Source organism: Drosophila nasuta, chromosome X (genome assembly GCF_023558535.2).
Source record: "Drosophila nasuta strain 15112-1781.00 chromosome X, ASM2355853v1, whole genome shotgun sequence".
In the NCBI taxonomy this organism is placed as follows: domain Eukaryota; kingdom Metazoa; phylum Arthropoda; class Insecta; order Diptera; family Drosophilidae; genus Drosophila; species Drosophila nasuta.
Genome location: NC_083459.1, coordinates 29,260,926 through 29,276,779, shown reverse-complemented (window position 1 = coordinate 29,276,779; position 15,854 = coordinate 29,260,926). Strand labels below are relative to the sequence as shown.

The 15,854-nt window shown below is 36.7% G+C and overlaps 1 long non-coding RNA gene across 1 annotated transcript; it reads left to right on the top strand.

The window, feature by feature from the left end:
- Window positions 1-12: 12 nt before the first annotated feature.
- LOC132795334 (uncharacterized) lies at window positions 13-2,027 on the top strand. The gene is made up of 4 exons (XR_009633433.1): window positions 13-229; window positions 1,215-1,407; window positions 1,470-1,560; window positions 1,637-2,027. It is a non-coding gene; the product is annotated as an uncharacterized LOC132795334 (long non-coding RNA).
- Window positions 2,028-15,854: the final 13,827 nt, after the last annotated feature.

Genomic DNA, 15,854 nt, shown 5'->3' with positions numbered 1-15,854 from the left:
TCACAGCAGCTCACAGCTCACATCTCACAGCTCAGCGGCTCTTCAGTTATTTGTCAGTGCCAATGACGCCAACGACAACGACGACGACGACGACGATGCGATGGCCAACCTGCTTTCCCCTGCTTCGGAGACTCTGGCTGGCGAGACACACCCACTCTGCGGGGCAATTACGTGTGATTGCTAATTTTAACTCGGCACCCAACTGCTCAATAATGCGAGAGAATACCCTGTAAGCACTCGTCCACTTCAATGTGCTGGCAACACTGCCAGATCACTCAGTTGAGATGTTACGCCTGATCCTTCCAACAAGTCAATTCCTTTTAAGAAGCAACATATGATGTATTAATTAAGTAAGCGAGTGACTTACTGTAGTTCTGTTTACCTGATTTTTCAATTAATGATTCGGCGGCGGCGGCTAAAATGTAAAGACAGCAGCTGAAATTCCAGGCGAACATAAATCAGCAGTGAGTGGAAATATAGAAAGTCACTCATGTGGCGCCATCTTTGGGTTTCGATCGCAACTACAGTTAAGCTCGTGAAGTTCAAAAAAGTTCTGAATCAGCTGCTCAAATACCAGGCGAACATACATCAACCAGTGGTGTCATTTTTTCTGAGCAAAAAAAGCTGGATCAACGAAAATAAAAAGCTAAAAAAAAGCGGAATACCAGAGAAAATAAGATTAGAAAAAAAGATGATTTTTAAAAAGTAATGTGCTGTATGTTTTCCATTAATAAACCCTCATATCAATACTTAACATAAAATATATAATATACATTAAGTAATGTACAAAAGTTAAGAATTATAGTATATTTAAGAGATCGTCAATATTTTCGGCATCATCCACTCCTTAAATTCCGTTCTCTGCAGCCAGACATCCAAAACAAGCGGAAATGACACCACTACTGACAAGATGGTCGCACGCGACAAATCCGTCAGAGAATTACCCATATGTAATAGGTATAAGGAGGCATCTCCGACCCTATAAAATATATAATCACTGTCAACACCCAGATCCAGATCCAGATTGTCCCTGGATATGTCTGTCTGTCCGTATGAAACACTGGATCTTAGGGACTATAAGAGATAGAGCTATAGCAAGCGTAATTTTAAAGCTTAGAGTCGCGAATTTTTTATACAATAGACAATTTGTATATACAAAATTAACTGTAGTATTTGTGATTCGTGAAAATTTGAATTTTATTTCATGTCACCAGAAGCTGTAATCAAAAGGCCCAACTATGAGTGAAACGGAAGATGAGGTTATCGAAGTAATTGAGGACTCACCATATCGGGCAAAGGTGCAACAGCTACGTGCTTGGGCTCCCTTTGTCGGGACATTAATGACGATCTTTAGGCATAAGATGACCGAAGATAAGTGGTTAAACTGAAAAACCTGGAGAGCAGCGAGTACTACTACACTATGCAAATGATCATAATTACAATGCTAATCAAATCTCTTTTATGTATAGCATGTCGTTGGCGATGTTTGCGTGCTATGCCGAGTCCAGGCTGACAAGATTGGAGACTATGATTAACGAAGCCAAAATCAAATATGACAGTGTAAGTTGTTAGTTTACAGTCGAGATATATCGATCTCATCAGACTTGCTAAATTCATTATTTCATATCATTTACAGTTATATCATCACACGGAGTTAATCGTGATTGATGACGATTGAGTTGGCAGCCAACCAAAAAACTCAGAGTGCGTGTTGCACGTTGTGCGCTAAAGGAGTCTGAGCAAGCCAACGGACAGCCAGTGGCTGAGTTGCAAGAAGAGTCGGTGTGCAGTGTCAGTGACATCCTAGACATGCCACCAACTCGACCGGACGAGGAGCAGCTGCTTGTGATCAACGAGTGCAAGCTGGAACAGAGCGAATATATGCTAAGCTCTTCACAGGCTGAGCGACTTGAACGCGCCACGATACCAAGTGGCGCCATCTATCGTAATATCATTGCAGTTTCCTTGGCGCTAATTTGAAAATTGTAGTAAATAAAAAATGCAATTCATTAAAATATTAAAATAAAAGCCGATAAAAATAAAAATTGTTGCATATTTTATTTCTTAAAATTTAAAAACAAAACAAAAAATCCGTTAAAATATCTAAAAATTATACCAAAAAATTTGTAAAGGGGTGAGTATAGAAAAATGGGTAAATATTAATAAATCCGCTGTATCTTGGTCATTAGAAGAACGATCGCGGTGTCCTTTGGCACAAGGAAATTGTTAGTAAATACAAGCCGATTGGTATACACAAAAGGACGAAAATCCTTACAGGACCAGAGTTAAAAGGGGTTTTTTGTGTTGAGAAAATTGCGTAAATCTCGGCCATATTCTGTCTGATCCTTGCGTGGTTTCCGTTAATCGAAATGACATTCAAATCGTCCTTGTAGTTCTTAAGTTATCCTGGAATTTTTGAATGCGGCCAATTTCCAGTGGCCTCCAGACCGAAAAATTCAAAGTGTAGCATCCTATGATGACCCCATATTTTTTTAATGTCGATCGATAGAGGAGGTCCTTGCGATCCTAGCAATACGTGTCCTTTAAATATGCGACAGGATCTGGCCGAGATACAGCTTGTTTTAGAAAAAGAATCCTGGGGTCATCCTCAAAGTATGCTATAAAAATTTTAATTTTGTTGGCGCTAAATTCAAATATGAAAGTAACTGTCAAAAAATCCGTTAAAATGCAAAAAATTACATCGACAATTTTTTGAAGGGGTAAGTGTAGAAAAATGGCCAAAAACTCAGAAATCCACTGTATCTCGGTCATTTCAAGGACGATCGTGATGTCCTTTGGCACAAGGATATTGTTAATAAATATAATACGATTCGTATTCAAAAAAGGACAAAAGTCCTTACAGGACCCGAGATAAAAGGACCTTTTTGTTTAGAGAAAATAACGTTTTTCTCAGTCATATCCTGTCTGATCCTTGCGAGTCCTATGTCACATGAAGTCCTTTGATGAGAGCTATCATCGTGCCAAAGGACATTCAAATCGTCCTTTCGGTTCTCGAGTTATCCTGAAATTTGGGATTTCGGTCAGTTTTCTTTAGCCCAAATCCTGGAAAATTTCAAGTATTGGATCCTTAGATGACCTCATATTTTATTGATGCATATCGATAGAAGAGGTCCTTGCGATCCTAGAAATGCTTGTCTTTCGAAAACAAGGCAGGATATGGCCGAGATATAGCTTGTTTTCGAAAAAGAATCCTGGGCTCATCCTCAAAGTATGCTATAAAATTTGAATTTGGTTGGCGCTAAATTCAAATATGAAAGTAACTGACAAAAAATCCATCAAAGTTACAAAAATGACAACTAAAATTTTTTTCAAGGGGTAAGTATAAAAAAATGGCAAAAAATTCAGAAATCCACTGTATCTCGGTCATTTTAAGGACGATCGTGATGTCCTTTGGCAAAAGGATTGCCTTTATCAAAAAAAACGGATTGGGGTGCCCAAAAGGAAGAAAGTCCTTACAGGACCCGAGATAAAAGGACCTTTTCGTTTAGAGAAAATAACGTTTTTCTCAGTCATATCCTGTCTGATCCTTGCGAGTCCTATGTCACACGAAGTCCTTTGATGAGAGCTATCATCGTGCCAAAGGACATTCGAATCGTCCTTGCAGTTCTTGCGTTATCCTGGAATTCGGGATTTCGGTCGGCTTTTTTTGATCCTCGGGCCTACAAAATTTCAAGTATTGGATCCTTAGATGACACCATATTTTATTGATGCCAATCGATAGAAGAGGTCCTTGCGATCCTAGAAATGCTTGTCTTTCGAAAATAAGGCAGGATATGGCCGAGATATAGCTTGTTTTCGAAAAAGAATCCTGGGCTCATCCTCAAAGTATGCTATAAAAATTTGAATTTGGTTGGCGCTAAATTCAAATATGAAAGTAATTGACAAAAAATCCATCAAAGTTACAAAAATGACAACTAAAATTTTTTTTCAAGGGGTAAGTATAAAAAAATGGCAAAAAATTCAGAAATCCACTGTATCTCGGTCATTTTAAGGACGATCGTGATGTCCTTTGGCACAAGGATTGCTTTTGTCAAAACAAACGGATTGGGGTGCCCAACAGGAAGAAAGTCCTTACAGGACCCGAGATAAAAGGACCTTTTTGTTTAGAGAAAATAACGTTTTTCTTAGTCATATCCTGTCTGATCCTTGCGAGTCCTATGTCACATGAAGTCCTTTGATGAGAGCTATCATCGTGCCAAAGGACATTCAAATCGTTCTTTCGGTTCTTGAGTTATCCTGAAATTTGGGATTTCGGTCAGTTTTCTTCAGCCCAAGTCCTGGAAAATTTCAAGTATTGGATCCTTAGATGACCTCATATTTTATTGATGCAGATCGATAGAAGAGGTCCTTGCGATCCTAGAAATATGTGTTCTTTGAAAATGCGACAGGATACGACCGAGATATGGCTTGTTTTAGAAAAAGAATCCTTGGCGCATCCTCAAAGTATGCTATAAAAATTTGAATTTGGTTGGCGCTAATTTCAAATTTGAAAGTAAGCAGCAAAAATAAGACAAATCCGTTAAAATTCAAAAATTATTTTGTACCATTATTATTATTATTTTTATACCCGCTACCCATAGGGTAGAAGGGTATTATAACTTTGTGCCGGCAGGAAATGTATGTAACAGGTAGAAGGAGGCATCTCCGACCCTATAAAGTATATATATTCTTGATCAGCGTCAACAGCCGAGACGATATAGCCATGTCCGTCTGTCCGTCTGTCCGTCTGTCAGTCTGTCCGTCTGTCCGTCTGTGTGTCTGTCCGTCTGTCCGTCCGTCCGTATGAAACACTGGATCTCAGAGACTATAAGAGATAGAGCTATAATTTTTTTTCGACAGCATTTGTTATGTTTGCACGCAGATCAAGTTTGTTTCAAATTTTTGCCACGCCCACTTCCGCCCCCGCAAATCAAAAAAATCGAATAAAAAGCGTAATTTTAAAGCTAGAGTTACGAATTTTGGTATATACAATAATTACTATAGTAGTTATGATTCCTGAAAATTTTGTTGCGATCAGAAGAAAATTGTGGAAGTTATTAAAGAAATACTTTTGTATGGGCAAAAACGCCTACTTACTATGGGTCTGAGTTGCTTTGGCCGACAATCTGGTACATTGTGCCGTCTATGATATATTTTGAATGGTGTACTATATCGATATACCAAATATACCATTTGGTATATTTTTAGTATTTTCGGTATATTTTGAAAATGATACCGCAATATTTTGCCTTTATTAAAAATGGGTAGCGGGTATCTCACAGTCGAGCACACTCGACTGTAACTTTCTTACTTGTTTACCATATCTCCGCCAAATCTTTAAGGATCATAACAGGACTTACCATTCCGTAATCACCGTAAACAGGACTATCGATTTCCATTCAAGGATTCCAAGGATCTTTCAAAAAAAGGACCTTCAATTTTTTATAAGGGGTAGGCATAGAAAAATAGCCAAAAATATGAAAAATTCAGTGTATCTCGGCCATTTCAAGGACGATCAGGATGTCCTTTTGCACAAGGATAATGTTAATAAATATAAACCGATTGGTATGTGAAAACGGACGAAAGTCCTTACGGGACTCGAGATAGAATGACCTTTTTTGCGTACAGAAAATTACGTATATCTCGGTGATATCCTGTCTGATCCTTGCGGGTTCTATGTCACATGAAGTCCTTTGTTGAGAGCTATCATCGTGCCAAAGGACATTCGAATCGTCCTTGCAGTTTTCGAGTTATCCTGGAATTTTCGAATTCGAACAATTTCCCGTGGCCTCCAGACCGAAAAATTTGAAGTGTTGGGTCCTTAGATAACCCAATAATTTTTTGATTACGTCTTATAGGGGAAGTCCTTGTAATCCTAGAAATACGTGTCCTTTGACGATGCGACTGGATTTGGCTGAGATATAGCTTGTTTTTGGAAAAGGACTCAAGTCACATCCCTAAAGTATGCTGTACAAATTTTTCAAATTTGAAACATAACAACAAACGAACAAAAGATGGCGCCACTCAAAAAGCAATTACTTGCTGCTGATTTATGTTCGCCTGGTATTTCAAGAAGCGATACGGCTATCGAAAAAGTGACAGATCAGCTAATGAAATACCAGGCGAACATAAATCAGCAGCAAGTTCTAATAGACAAAATTGCTTTTTGAATGGCGCCTACTTTTTGAACTTTATTTTCAAAATTTAGTATTTGCTCTTTTGTTAGTTGAACATCATTACTAATTAGAATTTTCTGGCATTCAGTCATTCAGTCATGTGGATGTAGTAATTTTTATTATTTTAGAAAGTACCAAAATCAGCAGATGAAATACCAAAAGGCTATTTAAATCGTCTTTAAACTTAGCGAGTATTATAATAATTTCATGTTTTGAATCTTATTTCATTGAAATAAACAAAAGAGAAGTTCGGTAACTTGTTCCTTCTCTTCTTCTCTACTAGGATCTGTTATCTTATATTTACAGGGTATTTATGCGTCTGTTATTTAAGAGTTGTTTGATTTGATGTGTCTTTTATGTATTTTCATTTTCATTTCAATTAATAAAAAAATATCACGCTTCCGTTACAATTTGGAGAGAGGAGAGAGAGAGAGAGAGAGAGAGAGAGAGAGAGAGAGAGTGAGAGGTACATAAATTGTTTCGTTTGAATTGTAAGTGCATTTTTATTCAATAAATTACTAATTGTGAGGCAACTAGAGTGCTGCGGTTGTGGCGGCAACCCTGGCGGCAACCCTAGGCACTCGCCAGTTGCAACTTGTTGCCAGTTGAATTCATTGTGCGGCGATGCGATTCGCTTCGCTTCGTTTTTGTTTTATTTTTGTTTTTGCAAGCAGTGATGAAGATTTATTGTTTTCATTAAAGTGGCCACATTCACACCTCCATTTGAAGTGGCAACCCTGCCCGCTCCCCTCTCGCTTCCCACCCATAAAGTTGGCATTGTTGGTCAGCTTTTATTGCCTGTTCATTTTATTTATTTGACATTTATTTAGGTTCGGTTCTCGCTTCTCGACTTTTGCAATTGATCGATGGCATCGATAGATCGACGACGATTCAGCCATCCATCGATCGATCGATCGATCGATTGAATGTCTTTCCACTCTTCACCTCCTCTTTCCCTCCTCCTTCTTCTTGCTTCACTCTCTGTAAATATTTGCATGAGCCATGCATAAATTACGCCCAAAGCACTTGGCCAAGAGCTGTCTCTGTCTCTGTCTCTCTCTATCTCTCTTTCTGTGGCATGTCTTATAATTGACACTAGGCACAACAACGCACTCTCCCCCCATCCTCTCCCTTCTTGCCCCTTCTTGGGGCAAGTTTGCAGCACGCCCGCACGTACGCTGCCAATCAGTGTGAAATTCCTTTTGCAGGCTGGACGGAAAAGCGGAAAAACTTTTTACATGCCAAGCGAAAAGCGTTGTGCAAAGTCAACAAGGCCATCGACATCAACATCAACTGTCTCGAGTTGTTTAGGCTGAACTTATTATTTATGCAACTTATTATTGACGCTTTGTGTCAATCAACAACAACTGCAATCTTTCTCTCTCTCTGAAGAGCTATCAAAAGTACGAGTAGTCAAAATAAAACTGAAACAAAAAAACCAAATCAAAATCGAATGCTATATTTAGTTTCATTTGAATCTTCACAGCTTTATTTACCACAGCATTCCATTTCCACATTTCAGCTATTCTACGAATAAATTCGATGCGATAATTTGCAATCCACGTTCAACTTGAAGACAGCAGCTGTAATGAGAAGAGAAAAAGATAACGATCAAAATATTGTAGTGAATTATATTCAAAATAATATCTGTAAAGAACCAACGACTAAAATCAAGAATAATATCTTGAATCAAGATTGAACCAAGTAGCATTTTTCTTACGTGAGGATTAAAATGCTACAAACTGTCTGGAAATTTAAAATTTTAATCTTGTTGCAAGGCTAGAAACATCTCAAAATTGAACCTAGAAGGCAAACTCTTAAATCAAAATCTAATTAGGTAATAATTTTAAATAAAACGAAGAGGAAAATAACCAAATTCTTGAATTTGAGATCTTTTTGACCATAAAAGAAGATTTTATAATCTCCAAGCAATGATTAAAGAACATATTTTCAACACAAAATACTTGTTCCAAGATTTTTTGAAGATCGAAAAGTTCTTAAATCAAGATTTGCAATCTACTTTTTAATCTAGAATGACAGATGTTTTTTTAGCATAAAGATAAAAAAAATCTTAAATCAGAATTTGCAATCTCCATTTCAATACAGATTTTTTCTCTCAGTGTAATTAAGAAGAAGATAAAGAAATACAAGGTTAGTTATTAAAGAAGAAATAACATAGTAGTTGGTAATTGAAACATACTGATTTAATTTAATTATAGCGAATTTTTTATTTATTAGTATTAAAAGTAAATAACTTCAAAAAGTATTGTATTGAACTCGATACTTATCGATACTTAGTGACAGTGTGCCCAGATAAACGCTAGTTGGGTTGTCATATGTATGTATATCCAACACATAGATATATTTGCAGCAAAATTTAAACGCAATTGGCGAAAGAGAAAAACAGAATTTTAGATGCTAACTAAAAATGAAGTAGAAAAGTGAAAATGAAAACAAGAAAAGTCAACAAGCAAATTAAGTTTTGCATTTAAAACGCTTTCCAAGTTTCAAAGATTTAAAGATTATCTTTACTTGATTTCAGTTCATATTTAAACTTAAAAAAAAAACTAAGAATGAATCATGCAATCAAAAAAACTTGCAAAGTTGTTTAATTTTAATGAGACTATATTCAATATTGAATTGTTTGAGCTTATCAGCAATTACAGTAACTGCAGGCAAAGAGAGGGGAGAAGGAGGGAGGGAGGCAATCACTTTGGCAGACAATTCAATGGCGGCGCCGAAGCGAAATGTGAATTTGATTGGACGACATTGCAACAAAGTCATTTCAATTCCAATTTCAATTTCAATTCCAATTTGAATTCAAATGGCAGGGACACAACACAACACAACACAGCTCAACTCAGAGTCAATGTTCAGCTGCGAGACGAATATAAGTACAAATGACATTATCGGAGCTGCTTCATCTTAATGCAACACAGCAGCAACAACAACGAGCAAGCAAGCGAGGGGCACAACATAAATATGCAAACGTCCACAATAAATTCCAATAAATGAAATAAGAAATGAACGCGCGTATTCGCGAAAAATGAAAAGAGAACATGGCAACAGCAGTTGACCCTATCAACAGCAACAGCAGCAGTCACATATGCAGCTTGTTACACTGAGAGAAATTTGCGAGTGAATCAACTCTGGAGAAGTGAGAGAAAAGCAGAAGCTATAAGTCGAAAGTAGTTATTAAAGCGCTGTTCACAGACGAACCAAATAAATGACTTGTGAAAAAGCCAAATATTTTGCAAGTTTGACAAATTTTAGTGTGACCGTTTTTTCTGTTCATTTATGTGCCTAAATTTGGCACGGAAATGGTAAAAGAAAAAGAAATTAGTTCTTAAAGCGCTGTTCACAGATGAACCAAATAAATGACTTGTGAAAAATCAAAATATTTTGCAAGTTTGACAGATTTTAGTGTGACCGTTTTTGTCAACCTTTATGTGCCTAAATTTGACATGGAAATGGTAAAAGAAAAAGAAATTAGTTCTTAAAGCGCTGTTCACAGATGAACAAAATAAATGACTTGTGAAAAATCTAATTATTTTGCAAGTTTGACAAAATTTAGTGTGACCGTTTCTCTCTACATTTATCTATCTAAATTTGACCACACTACAAAAACAATTGTCACATTCTTTGCCTAAGCTAGTGACTTGCTCTATTTCTGCTTGCTGTTGATTTCTGTTCGTCTGGTATTTCAATTGATGACTTGTCACTTTTTGGCACTCGCGATGGCTTCAAATTCAAATGGGTTATACTACAAAGTAATATTTAAGATAACTATAGTATTTTACAGCATTCAGGTGTTACTTTTTTAATAATAGAAGTAGTTCTCTTTATACATATGCACAGATTTGTAAATCAATTACAGTAGAAAAAAGTAAAGGCAATATTATTTGTTGATGGATTTTGTCGGCTAAGAAGTGGTTGTAATTAAACTAGAATTTTATAAATATATCTAAAATATCTATCTAATATATATATTACTAAGTAATGCTAATATTTATAATTTAACTTATTCTTCTGTCTACCAAATAATATTCAACTATTTTGCACATCATCTGCTGAATAAACTATTCAACTATTTTGCAAAGCTTGTTGCTGACTTTTCAGTTTACCCGCTGCTGAATTTGTCACTATGTACGTTTAAATTGTAACTCTTTTAAAGTTTTTGTCAGTGTATTCAGTTGCAACTCAACTCAACGCTCAATGCTTCATTCAATTTGTTAATTTGTTTTATGTGTTGTTGTTGCTTGTTCAAAGTTGCTGCTGTTAGTTGATGTTGCTGGTTGTTGTTGCTGCTGCTGGTTGCTGGTTGTTTTCTTATGCAAAACGCTTGACAAGATCGGCGCCGGGATTGGGATCGGGATCGGGTTCAGCGACTGTTCGACTGGGCGATGGCTGATTAACTTCAATGAAACTGCATTTATTGTTGCAGTTGCAAATGCAGTTGCAACGTGCCGCGAAGCGCAAGCAAATGTTGTTGCAACTTGGTTTAATCAACGCATTTGCCATTTCTCTAGCTGCCACTCTTCTGACAGACAGACAGACAGACGGACAGACGGACGGAGAAGCGCATGAATTGTGCAGCATCATCTTCCGGGTTTTTCCTACTATGCGGCATGTGGCATGTGGCAACGGGGTTAAGCTTATGCCACACAGACGCAGGCACGCAGCACGTGTGGTCTCTTCCTCTCCCTCGACTGTTGCTGTTGCTGTTGCTGCTGTTGATTGTGGCATTTGCTTGTAATTAGTTGCAATTAATTTACCTCAGTCGCAGTCAAAGTTGCCGTTGCAACCTCACAGCTTGCCACAGTTGAAGTCTCCGTCTCAGTCTCTGTGCTTGCAACCTGGCAACACTTGGCAACAGTTGACAACACACGATTGCAAGTTGATGGCTTTTATGGGCCATAAAACAAAGCGTCGCATTTGCATAATAATGTTTTGTGCTTTTCATTGCGTGTCATATATCACACATCATCAAATCCCCATAAAAACAATACAAAATCTCAACTAGCTAGAATGATACAAACTCAATTTCACACGGTGACTGACTTAGAGATACCCTGTACTCTGTGTATAAGTGGATAATAAGCTCTCTGGATGTAATCGCTAAACAAAAGTAAGACTAGTTTTGTAATCTATCAATGTAGAAAGGAAAGAGGCTGTTGATCAAGTGTGACCAGCTTGACTTTCATAATTAAATACCAAAATATAATATTGATCGATTGTACTTTTGTATATTTGAATATAAATATTTCAACACATTTCTTATTTGACTTTTTTTTGTATTCATTTTAAAACTTTGAAGCTCTAGACAAAAATAAGCCAAGTTTTTGAATCTATCAAAAAGAAAGGAGAAAGAAGAAGCAGCTGATAAAGTGTGACCATTTGAAGTATCCTTATAAAATACTAAACTTAATAGTGAGCGGTTTTGTTGCATTCAATGTAAAACTTTGAAGTTCTTTCTATAAAAGTAAGCCAGGTTTTTTTTTTTTGACCAGTTTAAATGTCCTAATAAAATACCAAACTTAATATTCAACTATTGTATTTCAACACAACACATTTCCTATTCTTTACAATTTTTGCACTCATTGTAAAAACTTTAAAGCCAAGTTTTCGTAGAAGAGTTCAAGAGTGACCAGCTTAGGTGTCATAATCAACTGCCAACATTTAAAATTTTATTTTTTATATTTGAGTATTAGAGTATTTCAACACATTTCTTATTTCACCTTACTTTAGCATTCGTAAACTTTGAAAGTCTTTATAAAAGTCAGGCAAGTTCTCAAATCTATCAAAGAAAGAAAAGAAGCTGTTGATCAGGTTAGAAACCAAAATAAAATACCAAACTTTATAGGAATATTTCAACACATTTCTTATTTTACATTATATTCCATTCAGTGTAACATTTTGAAGCTAAACAAAAGAAGTCGAAATTTTGTGAATCTATATTTTTTGTTTTCTTTACAACTTTCAACCCGCTTAATTCCAGGGTATGCACGCAGCACATGCAGTTGTCTGCACTTATCAAGCTGCTGCTGCTAAGGGGCGAGAAGAGGAGTGGGACACAGAGGGGGGGTGGTGGGGTGTGGGGGCTATTAGGGGGAGTTGCCTTGCCTTGCCTTGCCTTGGGCAATAATGTGCGACACCAACATCGTTTAGCTTTAAGCGTTTTATTATCCAACGTTTTTACAACGTCAATTGGCCAACGTGGCGTATGAGTAATGAACAAAGCTGCGCTCTCCCTCCCTTCTCCCTTCTCCCTCCTTCCACTCTCCATCGTGTGATTATTATGATTGTGGGCGCAGTTGAAAAATTGATTTGGAATCAAATCGTAAATTGATTTACATTCCACATTCAAAATCATTTGTATTTCGATTTCGATTTCGTTTTGCGTTCTCAATTCAAATGTTGATTTTTCATTTCACTGCTGTTTGCGGATTCTAATTACGCGTTTATCCATCTTAAAAGTTCATTGGCGATTTATGAGGGAAATGCAAATGCAAATTGATCGAATGAAAATTCAACTTTAACAATCAGACGCCATCGGGGATATTAGTTTATGTGTGCGTGATGACGCAAATGAGAATTTGGCAAAGTTATCAGAGTTTAAGTTTTAGTTAGAATGGTTATCTCTCTCTCTCTCTCTCTCTCTCTCTTTCTCTCTCGGGGGGTGGCCATAAATTAAGGCAACTGATAATCATGGGAATCACATTGCAAACATGATAAAAGACAGGAACACAAATCGAAATTTGATCTAATTTATTTCGTCTGTGGGGAATTCCAAAAAAAGCAAATGCCTCAATGTCTTCAATTGCAGACAGACAGCTCAGTTTTGGTGAGTTATTAACCCATTTTTGATTAGAGCTTCCGTTCTTTGAACTCGTTGTTAAATTTGACAGTCATATATTAAGTGCAAAGATTCGAATCACTTTTGTTAATCTTTCAAATAATTGATCAAACATTTTTCGAAAAGTAATGTGTGCTTATCTCTTGGTCTTTTATTGATGATAACACACATTTTATTTTGTTCTATTTTGAGTCGCATTAACATAACTTAATCGTTATTAATATGTTTTTTTGTTCGCTTTTTTTTTTGAGTCTTGTCACAGTCAAAATGTTGTCTCACAATCTAGACTATCAATCACGAGTCATCGATAGTAACCACGCAGAGTAATCGAATGTGTCATCAGTGCACACTAAGCATGATATATATTATTATGTGGGTTGTACAGAATTCTTATTAGTTCACTTTCTGTGCTTATCAATCTTACTAATATGAAAGCATTCAATTGAATCACACTTATTAATATGTGATACATCGATATAATCATGCATTCATGCTATCGATTCATCTTGTATCGAATATAGAAATGTGAACTAATCGAAAGATTTTAATATAATTTTTGAAGCATAATATAACTTCATCTTTATTATTATTATTAGCTTATATTAGTGTTGCAGACTAATTAGAGAATCGCGTGTGACTATCGATAATTTTGCGCACTATCGTTGACGTCTTTAAATCTGCAATCGTAAACTTCAACAAAAAGCTGAGTGCATTTACAATACTACTGATATGAGAGCATTCAATTGATTCACATATTAACATGTATACATCCATATATTCATGCTATCGATGTATCGATTTGTATCGATTATGGATTAAGCATCAAAATATCAATTAATTGTTAGCTGTGAATATTGTCATTTGATATGGATAACATAACTATCTTTCTTATTATCATCCGTTTCAGTATAATTTGATAGTCGCATGAGACTATCGATAACTTTGAGAACTCTCGTTTGTTGTTAGCATTTGCTTAATAATAATGTGTACTTTTCATTGCGCGTCAAATATCATCAGATATTAGAATATTTTCATTTTAGAAGCATAGCATAACTATCTTTCTTATTATTATCATATATTGAGAGACTATCGATAACTTTGTGAACTATCGATGGCTAGTTTTGAGCTCCAAGCGTAAACTTTTGCACTTGCATAATAATGTTTTAAGTGTTTCATTGCGTGCCATTGAATACGTTTATCTTATAAAGATAACTTAACTATCTTTTTTATTGTTATCTTATAGTATCGTTGCGTGAGACTATCGATAACTGTGAGAATTATCGTTGGTTATTTTTGAGCTGCAATCGAATACTTCAATAGATAGCTGATTATAATATATTAACTTGGATGAATTGCATATATTGCATGCATTCATACTATCGATTCATTTCTGAATGCGTGAGACTATCGATAACTGTGAGAATTATCGTTGGTTATTTTTGAGCTGCAATCAAAAAGTTCAATTCATAGCATTCAATTGAATCACATATTAACTTGTATCAACCAATATATTGCATGCATTCATACTATCGATTCATTTTTGCGTGAGACTATCGATACCTGCGAACTATCGTTGTTTTTTTTTAAGCTGCAAGCGTAAACTTTAGCAGATAGTTCATTTTCAAGAGTCATAGTTGCCACATCTAAAACTTTCTGCTTTCGCTCTTTCGATTACAGGGTATACTCCTAGTCGTTACGCTGAGCACAAAACAAAAGAAAGCCAAAGTGATTCACATTCACATTTAGTTTAGTTTAGTCTGCTGTTGAGTTCTTCAGGTGTTTCAACTGGACGCTGCCTCCTACTTTTAGCTGTGGGTGTTCTTTTGCCTCTATCATCATCAATGTAGGTGTCTGTATGTGTGTTTGTGTGTGTGTGTGATGATAAACAAAAAGTAAATCGAAGGCGTCACAACGCAGTTCAATGGAGGCCAATGCGTAATAGAAAATATGAACTGTGTTCTCGATGCCGATTGCGATTTTTCCCATTGCAATGAGAAGCGTGGGAGGAGGAGGTAAGAGGTGGTGGTAAGAGGAGGAGGGGGTCGGAGGAGGAGGAGGCAATTAAAAGAGAGATGATTAAACGAATTGGAATATTTTATTGCTACGATTGCAATTAATTAACACTGCCTTCCAAACGATCTCCCTCTCTCGCTCTCTCGCTCTCTCTCTTTCTCTCACAATCTATCCCTCTCTCTTTCTCACTCAATCTTTCTTTCTGCTCACGTCACGCGTTGTCCAATTGATGCCCAACACGCCCACATAAAACACACACAGCAGGGTGCTAAAAAGGGGGTGTGAGGTAGGCTGGAGAAGGGGATGGGAGATGGGGAGGGGGGTTAAAGGCGTGTGATGGGTGTGGCAAGTGTGTGTGTGTGGCGGAACTGGCGACACCGCGTCTGTTTCTGATGAAATTCAAAGCGTGAGTCTGGCTCAAAATATTCCTCTCCTCTTCTCTCTTCCCACTCTTCCCTCTCTTCTCTCTAGCTCCCTCTCTCCACTGCACTTTTGGGTGCAAATTACTGTACATAGTTGTTGATTCATGGCATTCACATTGTAGTATTTTATTAGGTCATTCATGCGATCGATTTCATTCAAACAGCGCATGATGTCATCTCGATCTCTGGATAACTTATCCAAAGCAAGTGTAATTCTAATGGGTGGAGGGGGGAAATTTCGAGTGCAGGAAAAACCAGTTAAGCAGTGCAAATATCCCCAAAATTACCCCCTCAATAATAAATGCCAATGCCACTAATCAAATTTCCCCAACACAAACAAACTAAATTGCCAAAAAAACCATTAAATCACCAAATGTCTGTTAACTG